This window comes from Bombina bombina, chromosome 1, assembly GCF_027579735.1.
Source record: "Bombina bombina isolate aBomBom1 chromosome 1, aBomBom1.pri, whole genome shotgun sequence".
In the NCBI taxonomy this organism is placed as follows: Eukaryota; Metazoa; Chordata; class Amphibia; order Anura; family Bombinatoridae; genus Bombina; species Bombina bombina.
This window is the reverse complement of record NC_069499.1, coordinates 1,338,178,809-1,338,206,560: the sequence shown is the minus strand read 5'-3', so window position 1 is coordinate 1,338,206,560 and position 27,752 is coordinate 1,338,178,809. Positions and strand designations below refer to the sequence as shown.

Below are 27,752 nucleotides of genomic sequence, written 5' to 3'. Positions count from 1 at the left end.
TCTGATCATAATATAAAGTAAACAATTAAGGTTCATTCAATTTTTTTAAATGAGTTTCTTGTGTCAGAACTATATAAATTTGTTTCTTATAGAAGTCGTGGAAAGCAATAGACCTTTTTTTTTGCTGATTACAAGCCCTTAATATTTTTGGGTAGCAATTCTAAAATTATTTGTGGATAGGAGTCATGTTTGGCAGGGCCGCCATCAGGGGGTGAAAGGGGGTGACTCCAGTCGGCGGCCACGTGACCAGAAGGGCCCGTCACTGACTGGGTGATGCCATACTGTTTTTAGCCTTCATGAGGCCCCCCTCTGACATCCTCTCCCCCTCCTTCTCTGTCCGGACGTGGCACTTACAGTGTCTCAGATGAGACAGAACATTGTGCAGAAAAAAAAATCAACTAAAGGTAAGAAGGGCCAGGGGGACGCTGACCTGAGTAATCTCTGTTTATTGTAAATGGTATCCTGTTATTTGACATGTGCTTCTGACCTAACCTGGACAGGTGCTCTGAGCATCACTACCTGCAGGATACAGGTTTTTTGTATTTTTTTAAACCCTTTGCTCCTGGAAATGTAAATTATTTTTATTAACTATAAATTGTGCCCAATTAAGACAAGAAATAATACATGGCTTGCTCTCTCATTATTTTCTTATTTCCCTCCTCACTTTCTCCTCTCTTTTATCTCTTCTTACTCTCTCAGCTTTTTTTTTACTTATCTCCCTTCCCCTGCTCCCTGTCTACCCTCTCTCTCTATGCCATCTTTCTTCTTTATCCAATCTGTCTGTACTATATTTTCACTATCTTATTTATTTTCTCAGCTCTCTTCTTTCTCCACTCTCTCTCCCTTTTTGTGTCTCTACCCCCCCCCCCCCATTTCTATCCTTTCCCTCTCTCTGCCTCACTATTGCATGACAACATGATTGCTATACAGTATAGCAAAAGCAATGCTCATTTGTATTCACTTAAAAATTAATGTGTCTGAGTGTCTAACTGTGGTTATTTATGTGTGTTTTTGTGTGGATGTTTGTGTATCTATGTATGTTTGTGTTTTTGTAGGTTTGTATGTGTCTGTGTGTGTTTGTGTGAGTGTTGGTGTCTGAGTCTTTTGAGTGTGTGTGGGCGTTTCTGTGGGTATCTGGGTGCCTGTGTGTAAAGTTTGACCTTCCTGTTGAATAATCTTACAATTTGTTCTTAATGAGACCTTTCTGGAAATCACCAACCCAATACTCAACCACCTAAACTTGAAATTAGTGTTTAGGCCGTTAGGTGTCTTTGTGAGTTTTTTTCTGTGGGTGTCTTTGTGAGTTTTTTTCTGTGGGTGTCTTTGTGAGTTTTTTTTCTGTGGATGTCTTTGTGAGTTTTTTTCTGTGGGTGTCTTTGTGAGTTTTTTTCTGTGAGTGTCCTTGTGAGTTTTTTCTGTGAGTGTCTGTGTGAGTGTGTATCCAAGTGTGAGTATTTCTATGTATTTGTGTTACTACTATTACAACATTTTCAAGTTTGACTACACTTGAATAAAGTGTGCACACATTTTAGACATGGCAACCATCTTGAGTACGGTACAATCACAATTTAAATAAGTTTGGTAGGGATCCAAACCAATGACACCAGTACAAAATTTCACACAAAGTTTTACATCTCTACTATTAGCGGTTTGCGAAACAAAAGAGATTTGTAATTTTTTTTTAAATCATGTGTACAAAATAAAATAAAACACCATACTCTGCAATATAGGTCACAATGCCTGGCAGCCATTTTTTTTTTGGCGCACAACTGAAAAGTTAATGATTTGTTTCAGCCATGCTTATTTCTGAAAAAGAGCCATTTTAACAAACTTGGTAGAGAACTATTTCAAGAACAGTGGTTTCAGAGAAGAAAAGCCTAGATGCTTTTTGAACAACGCCAAAATCGGTTGGGTCACCATGCGACCGATCGATTTCAAATGAGTGAATCAGAGTTACAATGTAAGTTACCACAGCAAGTTTCACTTTGTAGCATTAGCGGTTGTGGAGCAGAAGATTTTTAAATGATTTGTGACAAAAAAACAATATGGCTGCCAGACCATGTGACCTACAAAGTTTATGTTGCATGAATTGTAGCAGCAGTAGTAGTAGTAGTAATAACATACCAAATTTCAAGCATTTACAATAAGCGATTTATATTTTATGAGACCATTTTAAAAGTGGTGGGATAATAATAACAACAGGTTGCCACAAACTTAGTTGCTCGCCCACCTAATAATTAAAGTATATTGCAAAGTCGTTTAACTATGCATAGCTAAACATTTTAATTCAGTTGTTTACAATGATGTGGGCAGAGGATTTGTCACATTCACAATATTATGGCTAAATAACGCTGCTAATGAGAAACTTCTAGGGAGAGTGATTGCTACCCTGTAAGGTGTATGATAGTAAACCATAATTAAAAAATAAGCGCCACAAGTGAATATAAACCACTAGATCAAGGCTTGACAAATTCTAACAACTAGAAAGTTAGGGCTCCTAGAATATTCTTGCTGGCTACTAACTTTTTAGATGCTTGGCTCCTAAAAAGTATTTGGCAAGTTCCTAAATATTAAATAAAACTGTCAAACCATCCTCTAAAGTTCCACACCCATATTTAAGTACAAACATAAATATATTTATTCCCTGCCTAACAATTTACTGTTTCGGGTACAACCTATAGGGTCCGTAAGTGTATGTATCACCATAGCAAGAGCCTGCATCTCTTCTAGACTACTAGAGAAATGTTTGCTGATGCCGTCAAATAAAAATTGCACGCCTGTCTACAAGTTCCTCTTCTAATAAGCCAAAGGGCACACATTCCAGTTTCAAGCAGGAAATTATAACCTTTTATGGAATGGAAATTGCTGACAAAGTAATCACTGCTAATAGGTCAACTCATCCTTACTTGACAAGTCTGGTGAAAATCCTGATTGTGCTAAGGGGCAGCCATCTGAACAAACCGACTAGATTTATTGCAAAGTAGTAAGTCAACTTTTTACACTAATATTAAAGGGATATGAAACCAAAAAGTGGTTTGTGATTCAGACAGTGCGTACATTTTTAAAAAGGTTTCCAATATACTTCTATTATCAAATCTGCTTCGTTCCCATGGTATTCTTTGTTAAAGAGTTATCAAGGTAGGTGTCTGCAACACTACATGGCAAGAAATAGTGCTGCCGTATAGTGCTCTAGCAAATGGATCACTTTAATACAAAACTGCTGCCATATAGTGCTCCAGACACATAAACGCTCCTTACTTAGCTTAGGTCCCTGCTTTTCAACAAAAGATACCAATAGAACAAAGAAAATGTGTTAAAAGAAGTAAATTAGAAAGTTGTTTAACCGCTTGCCTGGGAATGACGAGAACGGGAATCGCTGATCACAGCACCAGATGAGCGATTCCCCTGCATGGTGACATCACAGTGGGGACAGGGCAGCTAAATGACAGGCAGGTAAGGGAGCTGGATAGGGGGTTGCTGTTTTAAATCCCTCAATCTCAGCTCCCTCACTAGCCACAGGCTCTTTAAAGAGGATCACATGCCACAAAGAAGTAGATCTTTAAACAAACAAAAAAGTTCAAACACAATACATGGGGATTTGTTTAAGAATGGGACATTTTATGCTCTGTAAAAAAAGTCTGCTATGTCTAGAGACCCCTAATAAAGTTTATTTTCTAGTAGACAAGTCCCTCCCTTAAAAACACCTTGCAAGGAAAAAAATGCGTTTTGTCTTCCCCCCCCCAGTGCTGCTTGTCTGTACATCAGATAATAAGGAATGGTAATACAGTGGTGCACTCACGTTTAATAAAGCACACACAGGTGCTCAATACATGGTTCACAGGAACCAGGAATCACAGTCTTCACTTAGGTATTACGAACAAGACTGAATAATGGTTAGTGCAGCATCAAGCTGACCAAACAGTAGCAAGAGTAGATACCAATAAAACTATTGTTTATTAAAAGGCATAAAAACAAAACGCGTTTCTCCGCTGTAAGGCTGTTTCATCAGTCCCACCCCGTGTGCTTTATTACACGTGAGTGCACTGTATTATCATACTTTATTATCTGATGTACAGACTGTACTAGGCCTTATGGCACCTCTGTCATTTTATTTTTCAACATAGTCTTAAAATGACTTGCTGTAATGACTTAGAGCATGTAAAGTTTTAATTATAATGATACAGCAGTTTTAGTTTTGCACTACTAACTATTCCTCGCTAGTTGGTAAGGACAGCTCTGCATTACTGGTGGAGAGACATCTCTGCAAGTGTAATAAGAAATCACTGATTTATTCAGGACAGGAGCGTGCATTAAAAATAAATAAAAACAAATATATACTCAAATGCCATCTTGTAGAGTAGATGAAACCAAGATAAAAATTGATTGCAATGCCCCTGTAAGATCTAATCCACCCTTTCATCAGACGTTAAGGGCTTGATTTATCAAGCCCTTCACCTCGCTACGACTGCAGGTTCTCACAAGAGAACCTGCAGTCTTTATTTATCAAGCAGCGGCCTAGGTGGAGAATTTCAAACTCCCCGGTCTCATCTGACTGGGGAGATTGACAGCTCCTACCCGCACGTGATTGGCTGTGCGCAAGTAGGGGGCAGTGTTGCATACAAATGCAAAATAGCGCTTTTGTTCAATACTGAATACTGCCTGCAGATTGCTGCCTGCAGAGGCGAGCAGGGGCACATATGTACGTCCCTTTCCGCCATGGCTTGATAAATCGAGCCCAAAGTGTACAACATATAACCTTAAAAACAAATGGAGTATTTGTGGCTAAAGTTAAAGTCTACACCAAAATAGTTATTGTTTAAAAGATAGATAACGCTATTACTACCCATTCCCCAGCTTTGCACAACCAAAGACCTCTAAATGTCTGCCTGTTTGTAAGCCACTACAGACAGCCTCTTATCACATGCTTTTTACAACAAGAGACTGCTAATTAATTTGTGCCATACAGATAACATTGTGCTCTCTCCGGTGGAGTTGTGCATGAACCAGTACTAATTGGCTAAAATGCAAGACAATAGAAAATTTATAAATAGCCATGTGATCAGGGGGCTGTCAGAAGTTGCTTAGATACAAAGTATTCACAGAGGTAAAAAGTATTTTACTATAACTTTGTTGGCTGTGTAAAACTGGGGAATGGGCAATAAAGAGATTATCTATCTTTTTTAAACAACAACAATTTTGGAGCTGACTAACCCTTTAATAATGACAAAATCAACAAAACGCTAAACAAAACTAAATGAAGGCTCTTAATAAGTCTGAGAGTTTAGTTACCATATATGTGAGAAAAAAATATCCAGGAATCTGTATTATGTATGTTACTTGCCCTGTGTCTGTCCTAGAATAGTGAGTGTTTGTTTCTTTCAATCCTGGATTCTTCTGTGTGTGTTTCACTCTCATTAGAGGCACCTCTTATCTGTGTGTATCTCTAAGGCAGTGATTTTTAACCTTTTTTTTGCCGTGGCACACTTTTTTACATTAAAAAAATCCTGTGGCACACCACCATCCCAAAATTTTAAAAAAAATCACACATTGTAGCCTAATACAGCATATATATATACACATACACAAAAACACACACATACTGTATGTATTGTGCTGTTATGCCATGCCTCCTACAAACTACCCCTGCACTGGGAGTAAAAAACAAGCAAAGTTTAAAAGATGTCACACTGTTGTCAGTCTGCCGTGGCACACCTGAGGATCTCTCACGGCACACTAGTGTGCCACGGCACACTGGTTGAAAAACACTGCTCTAAGGCGTATGTGCAAGTGAAACAAGGTGCATTTATTCTTGGATCTCTCTCTTTGGTTTGTGTGTATCATTATCTTGGGATTACGTATATGCAATGTTCCCCCAGGACCTTTTTAATGAGCACACCACTCAGCAGATTTTTACTGACCACCCTACTAAAATTAAGCCAATATTAAAGGGACATTCCAGTCAAAATTGCAAACCACATGGATGCATTTCAGTAATATACATGTGTTAGCAAAAATGCTTCTAACAAAAGCTATAGCCGTTTCAAAAGTGTATTTAAGTATGCACCGTGCACCAGCATTTTAAACACAGCACTCGCTTAGCGATACAAAGGTGTTTGTACCATCTGGTAATGATTCAATTTGTTATTTGCTGAGATGATAAAAGCCCCAATGGCACTCTGAACAGCGGCAGTATGTACAGTGCTAGTGCACTGAGAATATCTAGCTATGCTTCACATGCACGTGCAGAGAAAAAAGCAAACAATAAAACAGTGATAACTTTTACTAGATGCATTTTTGAGAATATATGTACATTGCAAATATGTTTCTTCAAATATATAATTCATCTATGTGCATTTCAATTTTGACTGAAATGTCCCTTTAAAGGGACACAGAACCCAATTTTTTTCTTCTGTGATTCATATAGAGCATGCAATTTTAAGCAACTTTCTAATTTACTCCTATTAGCAATTTTTCTTCGTTCTCTTGCTATCTTTATTTGAAAAAGAAGGCACCTAAGCTAAGGAACCAGACAATTTGTGGTTTAGTACCCTGGACAGCACTTGTTTATTGGTGCTGTCCAATCAGCAAGGACAACCCAGGTTGTTCACCAAAAATGGGCCGACATCTAATCTTACATTCTTGATTTTCAAATAAAGATACCAAGAGAATGAAGAAAAATTGATAATAGGAGTAAATTCGAAAGTTGCTTACAATAGCATGCTCTATCTGAATCATGAAAGAAAAAAATTGGGTTCAGTGTCCCTTTTAAGTAAGAACTTAAAAGATACAGTATACTTTGATTTTTCCAACTATGTATTTTATCTGCAAAAATGTATTAAATAGTTTTAAAAATACTATTTTGGTTTTAATTTTAATTTGAAATAGCTGATTTTGCCTGTTGTATCCCCGCCTATACGGAACATTTCAGTAAGTTAAAGGGACACTGAACCCAAATTTTTCTTTCGTGATTCAGATAGAGCATGCAATTTTAAGCAACTTTCTAAATTTACCCCTAATATCAAATGTTCTTCATTCTCTTGGTATCTTTATTTGAAAAGCAAGAATGTAAGTTTAGATGCAGACCATTTTTGGTGAACAACCTGGGTTGTTCTTGCTGATTGGTGGATAAATTCACCCACCAATAAACAAGTGCTGTCCAGAGACTGAACCAAAAATTGGCTGGCTCCTTATCTTAGATGCCTTATTTTTCAAGTAAAGATAGAAAGAGAACGAAGTAGAATTGATAATAGGAGTAAATTAGAAAGTTGCTTAAGATTGCATGCTCTATCTGAATCACGAAATAAAAAAAATTGTCTTCAGTGTCCCTTTAAGTACTGGTTATAGAAAAACTATAGGTTTGAATTAAATTATGCACCCAGTGGATGTATGACATATAGATACTAAAATGTTAATTTTCCATTGTTTTCTCTATGTATTTGGTGTTTGAGAAAACAGTGAGAAAAAAGATAAGGGCGATTGTGTACATAATAAGACAGATAATCTAATCAGATCTGCTCTCTCTACAAACCCAGCCCATTTAATTTAGTTGTGGTTTTAATTAGCAGAAACGTATACATAAATATACCTAAAGGAGCAATGTCCCATACATTGTAAACTCTGCAGCTGGTACCACTAGTCACTGGAAACTTATTAAGGGGGAAACAATGTTACAGCACACTGTTCCTTTAAACAATGGCATGACCGTAAGCTGAATATCACTATTATTATTATCATCATTAATTTGTACAGCAAATTCCATTTATTTTCTCAGATCATCATAACTTGCAAATCCAGCACACACAGTTATTTGAGCTGATATTAAAAATGTTATCTGCATTTTTTTTTCTATAGTTCATGCACAAGCAACATGTTTAAAAGAAAAACTGTATGAATCCATTTATTTCAAATGTTTAGTTTTGTAGTAATACAAAAGTTCCAAATTGCAGCCAAATATACAAATCTATTCAAATAGGTATAAACATTTCAACATCAGTGTTTAGTACAGAATACTCATTTAAAACACATTTTCTCTACATTATGCATACAAACTCTACATTTCAAATGCATTTTTGCTGTTTTTTTGTTAGCATGTGCTTTGCTTACCTCCTCTGCGAGGAGTCACAAAAGGAAGAGATATACATAGTTACTACATTGATTAATTACAATGTAGAAATCAACAGGGTTAGAGAGTGATACATTTGGAGTAGGCACTTTCAATTCTCACAGGATTTGAAAAAAACTGCAAATCACAGATAATTGTGGCAAAATAAATAATGAACTAAATTTAATTGCATTTGTTGATAAGTGTTTTGATAAACTGCTAAACGTGTTTAAGGGTATTTTTTTGTCTCGGGTCTTTAGGTATTATGTGACTAACTATATACAGGATCTTCCTGTATTCTCCAGGATCTCTGTGTGTATACATCTTGTTTCTCGGTGTATAGCTCCTGCTTGGGACAAATAGTACATCAAAACGTATTTATCTATTTCTGTATATTTTGCATATCAGATTTTTTTTTAATGCGTATTCTCATTTCATTGTGTATATTGATTGCTTGGCAAATTCATGTTTAGTTGAGCGCGTACACACACAGTGTTCCTCTATGTGTATGAACCGGCTATAGTGTGGGTACTATATTCCCTATTTTAAGGTTGAGTCACAGACTATACATAAAGTGTCACTGTGTGCACCGGTATTGCGGGTCAGTTTCTTTGTCTATAATGTGCCGATGTGTTTATTCCTGTATGCGGTGCAGGTATGTATAACCAAAGGTTTTCATTACACTCACCTGATCAGTCGCAGCTTGCACTCATACACCACGTGACGACCACTCCTGACACGTGATCCACATCGCACATCATTCTGGGATACGTAGTTCAATGGGATCCGAGTTCCTCTCCTCCTGCGCAAGGCATTTGGAAACTAGAAAGTGATTTACCGACTGCTGTATCAATCAGAGTTTATTATTCATAAAGGCCATCCATGTTATGGACCATTTAACAAAAACAACAACGAAATTGTTATAGTTACTTTGATTTTTTTTAAAAAAGTTAAAATATAGACGCAACAATCTCCTGTTTGCTAACATACAACAGACCTGACAATTTTGACAAAGTATTTCTTTGTGTGCACTCATTTGCATCTCTGATAATGCGAGAACATTTTCATTTACATTTTACGGTTGGTAGAAGTTTGTTTTAATATAACAAGTTTTTCGAATTTATTGAATTTACTAAGTCTTAGTGTTTACGATATTTTTTGTTTTAAAACGGTGTCAGTCTGAAAAATTAAAGGGACAGTCAAATCCAAAAAAAACTTTCATTTTTCAAATAGGGCATGTAATTTTAAACAACTATCCAATTTACATTTATCAACAATTTTGCTTTGTTCTCTTGGTATTCTAGTTGAAAGCAAACCTAGGAAGGCTCATATGATAATTTCTAAGCCCTTGAAGGCCTCCTCTATTTTATTTACTTTTCACAGCAGGGGAGAGCAAGCTCATGTAGGCCATGATATAGATAGCATTGTGATCACACCCGTGCCTAGTGGCAGACACTGCACTAATTGGCTAAAATGCAAGTCAATAGATAATAACTAAAAGTCATGTGATTAGGGGCGGTCAGGAGATGCTTAGATACAAGATAGTCACAGAAGTAAAAAGTGTATTAATATAACAGTGTTGGTTTTGCAAAACTGGGGAATGGGTAATAAAGGGATTATCTATCTTTTTAAACAATAAAAATTCTGGTGTTGACTGTCCCTTTAACTGATTGTTGTTATACGATTTTAAATATACATGATGAAGATAATCTACTTTACATTAACTGATCTTAAAAAATAGAGTAAATTTTGTATATAGCTACAAGATATTGTTTATAAAATCTAGATTTTGTACTATTATAAATCTATCGCATACCAGTTTAATTTGTAAAATGCACACTAGGTTTTATGTATTACAAATGTAAAACCTTTGAAGATTTTAGCATCTGGGTGATCACCAAGGAAGAGTTGTAAACTTTTTTTAATTTCATATTGGAATTTTACTGATCATTGCTGTGATCTGGAGAACAAAGTTCAAATAGTGTGTCACATTGTCATTATAGCATAATCACCCATAAAAAAAAAAAGACAAATCACTCACCTGGCACATCAATGGGTGAAGTTTAATAAACACTTCTTACATATAGGTTAGAAGCCTCCTAAAATTTGTGATTATAAACTTTACATGTTTTAAAATCAGGTACGGAATCTAAGCAAAACTTAAGTTAATTGATCACTTTGAATAAAGATGCTCTGTAACTTACTTTTTAAATCTAATACCCCGCGCTCCTGCCACTCACGTCAAAACTCATATTTTTGTTGAGCTAACAGTTTTAACCATTCTCCAATCAGCCCTCTAGCTACAAAAAAAAGTTCAGCACGGCTAGAACGTCAATTAGAGAACAGTTCAAACCGTTAGCTCACCAAAAAATATGAGTTTTAATGTGGGTGGCCTGAGCACAGAGTATTACAATGGCATCGTCATTAAAGGTATAGACTATACCGTATAGTCTAGTCAAAATTAACTTTCATGATTCCGATAGAGCATGTAATTTTAAGCAACTTCTAATTTACTCTTATTATCAATCTTTTTTAGTTCTCTTGGTATCTTTATTTGAATGTAAGCTTAGGAGCCGGCCCCTTTTTGGTTCAGAACCTGGGTAGCGCTTGCTGATTGAAGTCTAAATGTAGCTACTAATCAACAAGCGCTACCCAGTGTCCTGAACCAAAAATGGTCTGGCTACTAAACTCACATTCCAGCTTTTTAAAGTAAACATACCAAGAGAACAAAGAAAAATTGATAATAGGAGTAAATTACAAAGTTGCTTAAAATTGCATGCTCTATCTGAATCATAAAAGTTTTATTTTGACTAGACTATCCCTTTAAAATCCCTGTAAAATATTACTTAGATTCCGGATCTGACTTTAAAACATGTAAAGCACGGGTGCCCAATAGGTAGATCGGATCTACCAGTAGATCCCGAAGGCGCTGCTGGTAGATCGTGGCCGATGTGATCAAAATTATGTGGTCAAGTCACGCAATCTCAACACTGGGGCTTGAGTAGAATATGGTTGCTAGGGATACCGCTTTATCTCTCGCAGTATGTGAAGGGGCAGGTCATTAACAGTCTGATGGTCGGACACGAAAAGTGCTACAGGATTGGATCTTGAGGGACATTGATTTCAACCAATCATTGTAGATGATATTTGAACGACAACACAATTGGCCTATCAAAAGCATGGTTGAAAGAGTACTCTCTCAATGTATATGACGGTATAGTATAGTTAGGAGGGTAAGCATCAATAGATAGAAAAAGTAAAGGTGGAGGCTGCTGTGCATGCTAAAGGAACAAGTCTGAATGAACGTGTTGACCCGGTAAGAAATGGTCTGCATGGCGCGCTATTGAAATTTATTTGTGTAAGCCTCACTGGGTCATATCAGGCCAAGCCCGCAGCGCAAAGTAAAGGGGGTCAGTGGCAGTCATTTGAATGCAGTGTTTTGTGTGATTAACTATCAGATAAAATTTATTAAAATATGGTTTATTTCACAAAGTAGACCTAACATACATATACGTGCCAGCACAAACATACAATGTTAAAAGTTAAATGACAATATACAAAATGCAGTTCATATGTTAAATAACAATATTCATAGGCTAAAATGTTTGAGAGTGAATAGGAAAGTCAAAATTTGGTAATTTCTATTGCAGAATGACCTATGTTCTAGTATACCTTTCCACGTAAGTTGGTTACAGGTGATAGGGTGAAGTGCATCTACGCGTTTCGGCTGTGAATCAGCCTTTATCAAGATAAACCTGTGTTTTTAGATCCCAATTTATAGCTTTCAATGCGTGGTGTTCATATGATGGTCAGTTAATTATGCCAATGATTACTCTCCAAGTTAATTGTACAACCAACTTATGGGGAAAGGTATACTAGACAGAACGGGTGTACAAAGGTCCCTTTGTGTATACTGCAATCCGGAAGTGTTTTTTGGTGCAACAGAGAGCCCAGAAACTAACCTGTTATTCATAAAGTTTGGAAAACAAGCAGGAGGATTACCTTTACTCATCCCAAAAGACTGCAACAAGAGCAAACTAGTCAAAAAAGGAGGTTTGCCTACATTCGGTCACACAGACTGTAACAGGAAAAAATAACCGAAGATTAATCACTCTAAGGTACCACCGCTACAGCTGTTTGGTCCTCTGTTTAATAGGATCCTTTAAAAAAAGTCTCAATTAGTTTAAAGGGACAGTCTACACCAGAATTGTTATTGTTTTAAAAGATAGATAATCCCTTTATTACCCATCCTCCTAGTTTTGCATAACCAACACAGTTATATTAATATACTTTTTACCTCTGTGATTACCTTGTATCTAGGCCTCTGCAAACTGCCCACTTATTTCAGTTCTTTTGACAGACATGCATTTTAGCCAATCAGTGCTGGCTCATAGGAACTCCACGTGCGTAAGCACAGTGTTATCTATATGACACACATGAACTAACACCATCTAGTGGTGAAAAACTGTCAAAATGCCCTGAGAGAAGAGGCGGCCTTCAAGGGCTTCGAAATTAGCATATAAACCTCCTAGGTTTAGCTTTCAACTAAGAATACCAAGAGAACAAATCAAAATTGGTGATAAAATTAAATTGGAAAATTGTTTAAAATTGCATGCCCTATCTGAATCTTGAAAGTTTATTTTGGACTAGACTGTCCCTTTAAATAGAACATAGGTCATTCTGCAATAGAGATCGCCAAATTTGACTTTCCCATTCACTCTCAAAAGTTTTCATTTCTGACATTTTAGCCTATGAATATTGTTATTTAACATATGAACTGCATTTTGTATATTGTCATTTAACTTTTAACACTGTATGTTTGTGCAGGCACGTATATGTATGTTAGGTCACGTTGTGAAATAAACCATATTTTAATACATTTTATCTGATAGTTAATCACTTAAATATATCTGTTTCACAGACCGCTCCTATTTTTATGGAGCGCTGATCCATCCCTCATCTGCCGTTTCTCATGTTTTTATGATCACACATTTGAGAGATTTGTGTGATATATTTTGGGTTTAAACAATCAAATTTTCCAGCCACTAAGTATTTTTTTTTAAAAGACCTTTATTTTCTTACTGATGGACCCTGCCTTAAAGGGACACTGAACCCAATTTTTTTTCTTTCATGGTTCAGATAGAGCATGTAATTTTAAGCAACTTTCTAATTTACTCCTATTATCAATTTTTCTTCGTTCTCTTGCTATCTTTATTTGAAAAAGAAGGCATCTAAGCTTTTTTTCTTGGTTCAGAGCTCTGGACAGCACTTCTTTATTGGTGGATGAATTTATCCACCAATCAGCAAGGACAGCCCAGGTTGTTCACCAAAAATGGGCCGGCATCTAAACTTACATTCTTGCATTTCAAATAACAATACCAAGAGAATAAAGAAAATTTGATAATAGGAGTAAATTAGAAAGTTGCTTAAAATTTCATGCTCTATCTAAATCACGAAAGAAAAAATTTGGGTTCAGTGTCCCTTTAAGAAAATAAAGGTATTTTAAAAAAAGATACTTGGTGACTGGAAAATTTGATTGTTTGCAGCTCAGTGGAGACCTGGCTAGTCTCTTTCCTTGCCCCACTCTGGAGAGTGTGCTGTCTTCCCCCGTGGATAAAGATATTTTGGGTTTAGCCATTGTCTGTTCCTACAGGGCAGTTTTCACACTAACCTCTTTGTTATTTAATGGAGTGTTTTGCAACATGGCACAAGAGGTTGCTCGGAGCTCCTATTAACCTGAATTATAGTCAGGATTAATCTGTTGTATCTTTATGCTTTTGCACATCCATGTGTTGCTAAATCATGCAACCTTAAAGGGATATGAAACACACATTTTATTTTTTTCCATGATTTAGAGATAGAACATGCAATTTAAAACAGCTTTCTAATTTACTCCTATTATCAATTTTTCTTCATTCTCTTGATATCTTTGAAAAGGCAGGGATGTAAGCTTAGGAGCCAGCACATTTTTAGTCGGTAGATCTCGTTGAACTGGTCATTTGAAAAGTAGATCCCAACACAAAAAAGTGTGGGAACCCCTGATGTAAAGTTTACCGTCACTTTAATTAACTGTGATAACGTGATAACTTTTAAAGGCACAGGAAGACAGACACATTTATATCTGAATTGATGTTACAATACCCACAATAAAATTTAATTCCTGAAAAAATTCGGTGAAATTCTTGACTCTCACAGTTATAGGATAGAACTACTGTACCATTCTAGTTTGAATATTGAGCTTAGAAATGACTTCTCTAACATTTGCATATATTTAAATGTAAAACACATAGAAAAATGTAATATGATGCAAACTCTCCAACAATTTTGGTTAATATTTTTGGGGATTTTACTGTTTGCATTATTGTGCTTTTTTGTGATTGTTTCCTATCAGCACAAGCATAATGTGAATGAATCATTACAGCCAGAAGTATTCTGACAGCATATTGTATGCATGAAATTACAGTATGTTTGCTGGCTGCTCTATTTAAAAAGTGTTAGTCTAAAATCTAGAATACACAGATTCTATAAAATGTATAAATATTAATTTACAGAGTAGTGCCAGCCATTGGAAAATGTAAGTGCTGTGCATAGTGTTTAGCAATGCAGCATAACCTTACACAATATGTATCCACACAAATATATCACACTCACACCATGCTATGGGGTTGTACTTGTGTGTATTCCTAGATGACAATAAAGTTTACACTATTTTTCTTCACATCCATTATTATCCGACCTAATCCCCATCTGGGTAGGATGAGTTTTAGAGGAAGTGGTCTACAATAATAGGTAATCAATACAAATGAATGGGTTCTACATAGCACACCTGAGTCCTAGAGAGGGCCATATGGTACTTTTAACATTTATAATTACTGCTTTGAAGATTGGATTAAAAAGAGGATGGTGAGAGGACAGACAGTGCAGCATTTTGGCATATAAAGAAAAGGATCACTGTTTTCTGTATGTAAAGTGTGGCAAGAGCTGAGAACCAAGGGGGAGGGTTAAATGGGCCTCATACAGCTCCCACCACTAATCTAGTGCAGGGATCATCAAGTGTGGCCTTCCAAAGGTTTTGGAACTACATTTCCCATGATGCTCAGACAGCTGAAATGCATCATGGGAAATATATTTCCACAATTGATAACCCCTGATCTAGTGTATCAAGGCTATGGTTTCTGTTAATACATCCTCTATCTTGAAAAATTGTCCTGATTTATGATTTACCAGGGTCAAATGGGACATTAAAAATTAAACTTCAATGATTAAGATAGCGCATGAAATTTTAAACAGCTATTTCATTCTTAAGGGCGGATTTATCATGCTGCGAATGCAGCAGTTTCCGCACGAGCCTTAAGGCTTGCCGGAAACAAAAGTTAAGAAGCAGCGTTCATAACTCACTCTCCTCTGAGGTGGCAGACAGCAATCATCCTGATCGGATACGATTGGGATGATTGGCACCCCCTGCTAGCGCCCGATTTGCCGCGAATGTGCACAAGCAATTGACCCCATAGAGTCATGATCTCAAGCTGAAGGGTAGTATGTTTAGGAGTAATTTGAGGAAGCACTTCACAAAAAGGGTAATTGATTAATGGAATAAACTTACATTAAAGGTTGGTAATGAGAAAAACACTGTGGGGGGACTTCAAGAATGCATGGGATAAACATAAAGATATCATATAAAATAGATAAGTTTACATTATTATGACATTTTGGACAGACTTGTTGGGCCTATGGCAGGGGCGGACCTACCAGTGGTGCAGGCGGTGCCACTGCACCAGGGTCCGAGGGCTGGAAGGGGCCCACAGAGAGTTTTAATGAACATTTTTTAAAAATGTACTGCTTTTTTTTTTTTTATCTCTAGCTGCTGTCCGGTCTGCTCATCACCCCGCCCACTTCTATATCATGCATGTGCATTGAACTCCCTACATAATATATTGAATTGAGCACCCTTACTCAAAATGGACGCACAGGCATAATGTGAAGGTATTGCGGCACCCACCCTGCTCACCACAAAAAATTGCTTAACAGATTGAATTTATTTGGCGGCACCCAGGGGAAAGGGGTTACATATGGCCTACGATTCCTCCCTGCCCTGTAATAAAAAATGGCTTTCTGCAAGCATGTTCTGCCATTAGTACCTCCAGGGTCCAGGAATATTTCAGCCAAAATTGGAAACCACATAGTTGCATTTCATTATTGAACAAAAGCAATTTTGTAATATACATGCATTAGCAAAATGCTTAAAATAAAAGCTATAGCTGTTTCAAAAGTGTATTTAAGTATGCACCGTGCACCAGAATTTTAAACACAGCAGACACTTTAGCCTCTCCAGATGTAGTGCGTTTATGTGAAAACATTTTGATGTCAGACGATAAAAGCTAGTTCCACTTCTGTAGCAAGACTGCTGATGTCGCAGAAGAGGCTAAAGTGTGGATGTACAGTGGAAAAGTATACTACCATACCTCAGGAGTAGCACAGCAGACCAGTCCAGATCCCCTGCCTTCGTATACATTGGACAGTCTGGATACCAGAGGGAGCAGTGCTCTATTCTTTTACAGCAGCTACTTACCTCATACTGATTGTTTGAGGTAATCGGAAGTAAGTGCTTTGTTATAGGGGTTAATACCCCATACTATTATTTTCATTTTTTAACTCATAAATTTACCTCTGATTTGAGGCACAGATACACAAAAAAAAATATATATATATATATATATATATATATTGAATAATATGAAGAATAGAAAAGTAAACCTTATCCAGCACTACACATAAAGTCATAAATAACTATAAAGAAGAAACTGTGAGCATCTCAAAACTAAACACTCATACACGGTTGTCAACGATAATGCAACAAAGTAATTTATTGCTGTGAAATTAGAAAATAATTTGCAAAAAATGATACAATTCATCATCCAAAAAATCCCATATTAAGCATATGCAGTTCATTCGTTACCCCACACACATACAGAAGATCTCTCTTAACCAAAGTTTCAGTGCGTCCACTGTAAAATGGAACAAAGCCGTATTAAAATAAAGTTCAGCTAGAGCATAAACGGCACTCTTCCTGATATGTATGTCTAACTGGATCTTATGAAGGAAAGTTCACAGTGGTACAGAGCATGTTTGCAGGTGTTCAAATAACACTGTCGGGGCAGACTTATGTATCAATGTCCCTGTAAAAAATCCCCTTTACTCACTCTACACAAGAGAGAGCTGAACAAATGCCAGAGGGGCCGAGCGTTTCACTCAGCAGGGATGACAGCGTCCTATTCCGTATCAGGTGTACCGCTAAGCCACTGAGCGTTACCAATATTACCTGAGTCCTGCAATGGTTTTTCACCCCTGTGTTATCGTTGGAACAAGATAACCACCGCTCACCACCTTTCGAAGGATATCCACAGTGAAAAAGATCTGGTCAGAGGTAACCATAAATTCAAACGCTGTAGTTCCAAACAGCGTGGAAATCGTCAGCAAGCCGATATTGACTGTTGCTACACATGTTTCACCCTACGTCACAGAGGGCTTTCTCAAGCTGAATGAATCAATATGCGGTCTAAAGATTCAGCTCCTATTTAAGCACAGACCGAACAGGTGAAATAAAACAGTATATATAAACTCAAGAATTATAGCCTCCTTGGCAGGAACAAAATAATGAATTAAACAATATAACATGTTGCTACATATGACAACCGTGATGGGCAAAAGTAATTCCAAGTGTATTTGACTTGCCTAATCTCATAATAATGGCAAAAAAAATGCTTAAAGGTATATACACATTAATTTTATGACATCCAAACATAGGGATAATAGCCTATATAATTAACAATAGAACATCAGTATAGCATTATAGAGAGGGGGTTGTAAATCCTAACCACTTTTAACTCTATACTATACTCTATATGCCATATTTAATTACTTAGAAAAGGGGTGAAATTTAATTCTTCATTAAGACCATTGGGCTGCAACGAGTATAGATTGTATATCCATTTACACTACGATTTTAATAAAAGATTATCCCAATCGCCCCCTCTATCATTGATGTCAATTAGTTCTAGACCCATACATTTTAGATCATGCACTTTGCTTTGATGCACCTCAAAAAAGTCTCTTGCAACACCACTGTCTTTAATTTTTTTGTTGAGTATATCTCTCCTATGTTCCTTCATGCGTTCCCTAAACTCACGATAGGTTTTACCTACGTAGAATCTTGGGCAGGAGCAAATGGCAACATAGACTACCCCCTCACTGCGGCAGGTGATATGGCCTTTAATTTTATGTGGGTGACCCCTAGTATCAATCATTACCTGGCCCTTGGAGATGTGTTTACACATTTTGCACTTGCCACATTTATAGCAACCATCTTTCTTTTGGTGTTTACCTAACCAATCAGTATTGCCTTTATAATGGCTATGAACCAATTTATCTTGAATAGAGGGGGCACGACTGGCCGTCATCGAAGGGTGATCCCCGACAATTTTATGTATATCAGAGTCTGTGGTAAGAATGTCCCAGTGTTTATATAAAAATGTTCTTAGTTCACCCCATTCAGAATTAAAAGTACTGATGAATCTAACTTCGGCACTAGTCTGTTTGTCCACTTTATCATACAGTATTTTTTCACGTGGGGTATCTCTAGCTCTATGGTATCCCTTTTTAATAATTTTATTATGGTACCCCCTAGCTTTAAATCTCAATTTTAGATCATCTGCATACTGTTTAAATGATTCATCAGAAGAACAATTTCTTTTTTTGTCTCAAATATTGTTCAATGAGAATAGCATTAATTTGGTGTTGGGGATGATGACTAGAGGCTTCAAGAAGTGTATTAGCTTATGTACTTTTCCTAAATGTTTCAGTTATTAATCTGTTGTCCCTCTTAGATATTTTTAAGTCCAAGAAGGACAAAGACTCATAACTCCATTCATAAGTAAATTTCAAGTTCCATTCATTGATATTTAATTGTTCCATGAATTTAACCAGCTTATCTGATGTGCCCTCCCATAGTAGGAGGACATCATCGATATAGCAAATCCATAATAGGATCAATTGGTCAAATTATGTGGCAATATCCAAGATACTTTCATTCTCCCATCTCCCTAAGTACAGACACGCATAAGTAGGGGCACAGCAAGCGCCCATTGCTGTGCCCCTAATTTGTCTGTAAAATTTACCGTCAAATTTAAAATAATTCCTATTAAGAACAAAGCTCAGTAGATCCACTACAAGATTAGTATGATCAGTAAATTTAGGGCCTCTTTGGTTTAAAATGTCTTTGATGGTATCAATACCTTTTGTGTGGGGTATAGAAGAGTATAGTGCTTCTACGTCAATCGACACCAAAATAGTTTCTGGTGTTAACCTCTTAAGGACATATGACAGAATTTTTCCGTCATAAAACAATTGAGCAAACTGAAAGCTGTGTCCTTAAAGGGTTAATATTACATCATCCAGCTTTTTCAAGACTTCAGTGGTGTCTTTGACGTAGGAGGGTAAGGAGGTAAGGTAGGGGCGTATGCACCAGTCTAAGTATTTAGTTACACCTTCAGTAAGGCCCCCCAGGCCCGACACTATTGGTCTTCCCGGAGGGGGCACTTTCTGTTTGTGTATCTTTGGTGTAGTGTAAAAAGTGGGAGTTACTGGGAATTTAACCTGCATGTAGGATAGTTCTTTTTTATTTATCAGACCATCCAATAGGGCTTTGTTAAGAATGTTATCAAGTTCATCTTTATATTCACTCATAGGATTGTTTTTTATTTTTTCATATTGTGTAGTATTATTAAGTTGTCTAATACACTCTAATCTGTAATCCTGTTTGTTAGGGATAACAACGTTGCCCCGCTTGTCTGACGGTTTCACCTCAATGTTTTGGTCCATGATCAGATCACTCAGCGCCATCTGTTGTTCTTTAGTCAAATTATCCCTTTTATTTTTCTTAGTCGATAATAACTGTAGATCTTTCTCCACTAGTTTAACAAATGTCATGACACTGGGTACCATAGATCAGTGTTTTTCAACCAGTGTGCCGTGAGAGATCCTCAGGTGTGCCACGGCAGACTGACAACAATGTGACATATTTTTTAAATTTTGCTTGTTTTTTTATTCTGGGCCGTTTTTTTATTTTAAGTGAGATGATGACTGATGGGGGGGGCTTTTCCCAGTGCAGGGGTCTCCCTCTTTCAAATTTTGAAATATTGGGAGGTATGTAACAGGCTCATCAGGCGTCATTTTTTTCAACCATGACATATTGACATTCATTCACAGACAATCATTATGATTGTTTGTGAATGAATGTCAATATGTCATGTATAGTTTGTTGGAGGCATGGCATGACAGCACAGTACAGTGTGTGTGTATGTGTGTATGTTTGTGTGTATATATATATATATATATATATATATATATATATATATATATATATATATATATATATATTTATACACACACTGTATTAAGCTACAATGTGTTATTTTGTAAAATTTTGGGATGGTGGTGTGCCGCAAGATTTTTTAATGAAAAAAGTGTGCCACGGCAAAAAAAAGGTTGAAAATCACTGTATTAACATATAAATGAAATTGTAATAGTGATACCTCATTTTTTATTTAACTTCTGTAAAATATAATCCCCTGAACTCAAATAAGGTCCCTCAAGGACCCCGTTGCTTAAATAAAACAATATAAAGGAGAATGGAGATGAAAAGATAAAAATGGCCTCTTTTGGGCCTTGGGTACTAACTATAGGTAAGAGAAATATACAAAACAGATAAATGATCATCTAACACCCACGTCTATTTTTGTGTGATTCAAACCATAACGTGCAACAACGGTGACTAGGGTAGAAAATTAGTTTGTACATCTAAGGCACATATTGGTAGATTTTTATGGCAAAAACTATCTGAAGTATGTAATGCACCTGGGCATAATGGATCTTCATTTACCTTTTAAGAGGACTTTAACATTTTTAACTATGTTGATAAACATTAGAGATATAAATATTCAACGAGTATCTAGGGTACAGAAATTAGTTCTAGGTGAGTGACGTAGGGCGTTTGCAGACAGAGAACAGTATAAGCATTTTTCAGGTAGAAAATATCTTAGAAGAACAGAGCAGGAAGGGTAGTGGGGGAGGGGAAGAAGAGGAGAAAGAGAAGAGAGGAAAAAAAAAAGGGGGGGTAGTTAATAAAGCCAGACACAGGGAGGGGGGGAGAGTAGTACAGTCCCCTCCCACAGAATACATATTGAAATTGGTATCAGCTATCTTCCCTCAAATGGAAAGAATCTTGCCCTCTCCCAGTGAGTCCCAGGGACCCCAAGTCATAGCATGTAGGTCTATTAGTTGGCGGGTGTTATATACATAGTTTTCCATGGAGCGAAAATAGGAAATGAGTTGAATCAAGGCCTGCCAGTTAGGACAATCAGGTTTCTTCCAATTTCTAGCGATTAATAGCTTTGCAGCCATCATGATTGTTATCAGCAAAATGCGGTTTGATGCAGAGAGTGACCGTAGACCGGCATGGATCAGGGCCATTCTGGGGGCAGGGACATAAGAAGGCCCAGATGACGGCACAGAACCTCCAATTTACGCCACAGAGGGGCAATGATGGGGCAGTTTTATGTATCTTTGAGGGAACATAATGCCATCTAGTCATCAGCTTGTAGAACAATTCAAAGAGTGTTATACAGTGAATGGATGACTTAGTGTGTTGGATTGCTTCTGACCACACCTCTGTCGGTAAATCCACCCCCCAGTCTCTCTCCCAGTCGTATTTAGCTTTAAATAGGAATAATTTATATAATAAGAGTTCATTTATTTCGTTAGATTTAAATTATATTTAACTTAGGGGGGTGTTAGTGTTATACTTAGCTTTAGGGGTTAATCCATTTATTAGACTAGCGGCGAGATCCGATCGGCAGATTAGGGGTTACTTATTGTAGGTAGCTGGCGGCGACGTTGTGGGGGGCAGATTAGGGGTTAATAAATATAATATAGGGGTCGGCGGTGTTAGGGGCAGCAGATTAGGGGTACATAGGTATAATGTAGGTTGCGGCGGTATACGGAGCGGCAGATTAGGGGTTAAAAAAAATATGCAGGTGTCAGCGATAGCGTGGGCGGCAGATTAGGGGTTAATAAGTGTAAGGTTAGGGGTGTTTAGACACGGGGTACATGTTAGGGTGTTAGGTGCAGACGTAGGAAGTGTTTCCCCATAGTAAACAATGGGGCTGCGTTAGGAGCTGAACGCTGCTTTTTTGCAGGTGTTAGGGTTTTTTTCAGCTCAAACTGCCCCATTGTTTTCTATGGGGGAATCGTGCATGAGCACGTTTTTGAAGCTGGACGCGTCCGTAAGCAACGCTGGTATTTAGAGTTGCAGTGGCGGTAAATATGCTCTACGCTCCCTTTTTTGGAGCCTAACGCAGCCATTCTGTGAACTCTAAATACCAGCGGTATTTAAAAGGTGCGGGGGAAAAAAGCATGCGTAGCTAACACACCCCTTTGGCCGCAGAACTCTAAATCTAGCCGTATATTTCTTGTTATTAAAGACAGAGTCATGGACACTGAATCTATCTGGAAACCTAAAAAAGGAAATTGATGCTTACCTGATAAATTGATTTCTTCTATGATACGACGAGTCCACGGCAGAGCTGTATATATAGCTCCTCCCTTCCCTCCAACCCTAGTCATTTGATTGAAGGTTTAGGAAGGGAAAGGAAAAGCTAAAGGTGCAGAGGTGACTGAAGTTGTAAAAATAAAATATAATCTGTCTTAAAATGACAGGGAGGGCCGTGGACTCGGCGTATCGTAGAAGAAATCAATTTATCAGGTAAGCATAAATTTCCTTTTCTTCTACCAGATACGACAAGACCACGGATTTCATCCTTACTTGTGGGATACAATACCAGAGCTACAGGACACGGATGAAAGGGAGGGACAAGACAGAGACCTAAACGGAAGGCACCACTGCTTGAAAAATCTTTCTCCCAAAAACAGCCTCAGAAGAAGCAAAAGTATCAAATTTGGAAAATTTGGAAAAAGTATGAAGGGACGACCAAGTCGCACCCTCACAAATCTGTTCAACAGAAGCATCATTTTTAAAGGCCCATGTGGAAGCCACAGCCCTAGTAGAATGAGCCGTAATTCTTTCTGGAGGCTGCTGTCCAGCAGTCTCATATGCCAGGCGGATGATACTCCTCAGCCAAAAAGAAAGAGAGGTAGCCGTAGCTTTCTGATCCCTACGCTTTCCAGAAAAAACAATGAATAATGAAGATGATTGACGGAAATCCTTGGTTGCCTGTAAGTAAAACTTCAAGGCACGGACCACGTCCAGATTATGTAACAGACGCTCCTTCTTAGAAGAAGGATTAGGACACAAGGAAGGAACAACAATTTCCTGATTAATATTCTTATTTGATACAACCTTAGGAAGAAATCCAGGTTTGGTACGCAAAACCACCTTATCAGAATGAAATATAAGATAAGGCGAATCACATTGTAACGCTGAAAGCTCCGAAACTCTTCGAGCAGAAGAAATAGCAACCAAAAACAAAACTTTCCAAAATAACAATTTAATATCTAAGGAATGCATGGGTTCAAACGGAACCCCTTGAAGAACTCGAGGAACTAAATTCAAACTCCAGGGAGGAGTAATTGGTCTAAATACAGGCTTAATTCTGGATAGAGCCTGACAAAAAGACTGAACATCTGGCACATCTGCCAAACGTTTGTGAAGCAAAATTGACAAAGCAGAAATCTGTCCCTTTAAGGAACCTGCGGACAACCCTTTCTCCAATCCTTCTTGGAGAAAAGACAGAATCCTGGGAATCCTCTTTACTCCATGAGTAACCCTTGGATTCACACCAATAAAGATATTTACGCCATATCTTATGATAGATTTTTCTAGAGACAGGCTTACGAGCCTGTATAAAAGTATTGATGAGTGAATCAGAGAAACCCTGCTTAGATAAAACCAAGCGTTCAATCTCCAAGCAGTCAGCTGCAGAGAATTTAGATTTGGATGTTGGAAAGGACCTTGAATGAGAAGGTCCTGCCTCAAAGGAAGTTTCCACGGTGGCAGAGAGGACATGTCCACTAGATCCGCATACCAAGTCCTGCGTAGCCACGCACGCGCTATCAAGATTACTGAAGATCTCTCCTGTTTGATCCGAGCAATCACGCGTGGAAGGAGAGGAACCGGTGGAAACACATAAGCTAGTCTGAATGACCAAGGTACTGCCAAGGCATCTATCAGTTCGGCCTGAGGATCCCTCGACCTAGATCCGTAACGTGGAAGCTTGGCATTCTGACGAGATGCCATCAGATCTAATTCTGGTCTGCCCCATTGGCGAATCAATGAGGCAAACACCTCCGGGAGGAGTTCCCACTCCCCGGATGAAAAGTCTGATGATTGATATACGCCACAGTCGTGATATTGTCCGACTGAAATCTGATGAATTTGGCCAAAGCCAACTGAGGCCACGCCTGAAGCGCATTGAATATTGCTCTCAGTTCCAGAATATTGATTGGAAGTAGAGACTCCACCTGAGTCCAAACACCCTGAACCTTCAGGGAATTGCAGACTGCACCCCAGCCCAGTAGAAGATGCCGTCTGGATGAAGACTTCGGCCCGCTTGGATGAAGACTTCTCCCGGCTTCATTGAGGACTTCTTGCCGCTTGGATGAAGACTTCTGCCGCTTCGTTGAGGATGGATGTCCGGTCTTCAAAAACTGTAAGTGGATCTTCGGGGGTTAGTGTTAGGTTTTTTAAGGGTTTATTGGGTGGGTTTTATTGTTAGATTAGGGTTTGGGCACTTAAAAAAGAGCTAAATGCCCTTTTAAGGGCAATGCCCATCCAAATGCCCTTTTCAGGGCAATGAGGAGCTTAGGTTTTTTAGATAGGTTTTTATTTGGGGGATTTGGTTGTGTGGGTGGTGGGTTTTACTGTTGGGGGGTTGTTTGTATTTTTTTTATACAGGTAAAAGAGCTGATTTCTTTTAAGGGCTATTGGCAGTTTAGTTTAGGCTAGGGTTTTTTTTATTTGGGGGGGCTTTTTTTAAATATATATATTCTTTATTGAGGTATTTAAAACATACAGTTTAAATTGAAAGTGCAATTTCAATTTCAAATATTCTCCAGAAGCAGACGACAATAGACATGGCAGTACATCAACCAAGTAAAATAATCTTGTGAATATCATCGATATTACATGAACTATTAACACAGTGTTTTTCAACCAGTGTGCCGTGGCACACTAGTGTGCCGTGAGAGATCCTCAGGTGTGCCACGGCAGACTGACAACAATGTGACATATTTTTTAAATTTTGCTTGTTTTTTTTTTCTGGGCCGTTTTTTTATTTTAAGTGAGATGATGACTGATGGGGGGGGGGGGGGGCTTTTCCCAGTGCGGGGGTCTCCCTCTTTCAAATTTTGAAATATTGTTAGGTATGCGACAGGCTCATCAGGCATCATTTACAACCATGACATTGACATTCATTCACAGACAATCATTATGATTGTTTGTGAATGAATGTCAATATGTCATGTATAGTTTGTTGGAGGCATGGCATGACAGCACAGTACAGTGTGTGTGTATGTGTGTATGTTTGTGTGTATATATATATATATATATATATATATATATTTATACACACACTGTATTAAGCTACAATGTGTTATTTTGTAAAATTTTGGGATGGTGGTGTGCCGCAAGATTTTTTAATGAAAAAAGTGTGCCACGGCAAAAAAAAGGTTGAAAATCACTGCCATAGATAATGACGGCATATAAGAGGATTTGGGCTTAAGATCACTGAACCCTATTCCCATAGTATCTTCTCCTAATATTTCATCAGACAGGGTATTAAGATAATCCAAAGCTATTCTATCATGCATATTTAAACTGGTTATCTTTGCTCTACCCATATTAAGTGTACTAAGGACTACCTTTCTGGCAGTGAATTTATCCAAATTATTGTTGGGGCAGAACGTAAGGACCTTACTCAAAACTTCAATATGTGATTGATTTAACATTTTATTGGACAGATTCACTATCTCAAGACCCTGCTCATTAGAATGTATCACTTTGGAGTTTTGTTGCTCTGTTGACTCCTCAGGGCATAAGTAGTTGGTTTTTGACCAGTATTTACTATGTTTCCTGCCACCCCTTCTTCTCTTCTTTTGTCTATTGCTCTCCTGTTGCCTAAAAAATTACCACTTCTTCTACCTCTATTACGTCTAGGTGACTTGCTAGTTTCTGTTTCTGAACCTGCTTTATCAGAGTCGGATGTACCAGACTTCTGTCCAGCATAATCATATACCACACCCTCCTTATAATCCAATAAGTCCCTCAAAAACTTTCTCCTTTTTCTAGATTTAATTTCATCTTGTAATTTCCTGAGTTCAATTAAATTCAAACGCTGTAATTCCAAACAGCGTGGAAATCGGCAGCAAGCCGATATTGACTGTTGCTACACGTGTTTCACCCTACGTCACAGAGGGCTTTCTCAAGCTGAATGAATCAATACCCAGTCTAAAGATGGTTATGGTTACCTCTGACCGGATCTTTTTCACTGTGGATATCCTTGGAAAGGTGGTGAGCGGTGGTTATCTTGTTCCAACGATAACACGGGGGTGAAGAACCATTGCAGGACTCAGGTAATATTGGTTACGCTCAGTGGCTTAGCGGTACACCTGATACGGAATAGGACGCCGTAATCCCTGCTGAGTGAAACGCTCGGCCCCTCTGGCATTTGTTCAGCTCTCTCGTGTAGAGTGAGTAAAGGGGATTTTTTTTTTTACAGGGACATTGATACATAAGTCTGCCCCGACAGTGTTATTTGAACACCTGCAAACATGCTCTGTACCACTGTGAACTTTCCTTCATAAGATCCAGTTAGATATACATATCAGGAAGAGTGCCGTTTATGCTCTAGCTGAACTTTATTTTAATACGGCTTTGTTGCATTTTACAGTGGACGCACTGAAACTTTGGTTAAGAGAGATCTTCTGTATGCATGTGGGGTAACAAATGAACTGCATGTGCTAGCTGGTGTGTGTGTACATAAATATATATATATATATAAAAATATAGTTATAGTGTGTGCGTGTTTGTATATGATAGTGTAATTGTAAATAAATGTGTATGTTTTTATAATAATTATTTTATTAACAGTTACTTATAATTTTATAAATGGTAAAGTTTAACATTTATAATAAACTAAATAATAGTAATATACAGTATGTGTTTGTGTATTTCCATGTGTATATGTGTGCTTGCAGGCGTGGGTATGCTGATGCACTATTGAGTTACCTTTTTTATAGAGGGGCCCAAAAAAAAAATCTTGCACCAGGGCCCTCTGTTCATTAGGTCCGCCACTGGCCTATGGTTCTTAGCTGCCTTTAAAATCTATGTTTCTATTAGTATTCTTTGTAGATAAGCATACCTAGATAAGCTCAGGTAGCAGCAATGCACTGAGATCTAGCTGCTTATTGGTGACTGCACATATATACCTCTTTTTATTGGCTCACCCAATGTGTTCCATTAGTGCACTGCTGCTCATTCAGCATTAGATACCAGGAGAATTAAAGGATCAGTTTACTTCAGAATTTTTATTGTTTCAAAAGATAGATAATCACTGTATTACCTGTTCCCCAGTTTTACATA

The 27,752-nt window shown here is 37.8% G+C and overlaps 1 protein-coding gene across 1 annotated transcript in view; it reads right to left on the bottom strand.

The window, feature by feature from the left end:
- Nucleotides 1-9,012, bottom strand: part of SLC38A7 (solute carrier family 38 member 7) — a 63,435-nt gene extending 54,423 nt beyond the window's left edge. The window contains exon 1 of the mRNA XM_053719508.1: nucleotides 8,790-9,012. The gene's annotated coding sequence lies outside the window, so the exon portion shown is untranslated. The remainder of the gene's footprint in view (nucleotides 1-8,789) is intronic.
- Between the last annotated feature and the right edge of the window lie 18,740 nt (nucleotides 9,013-27,752).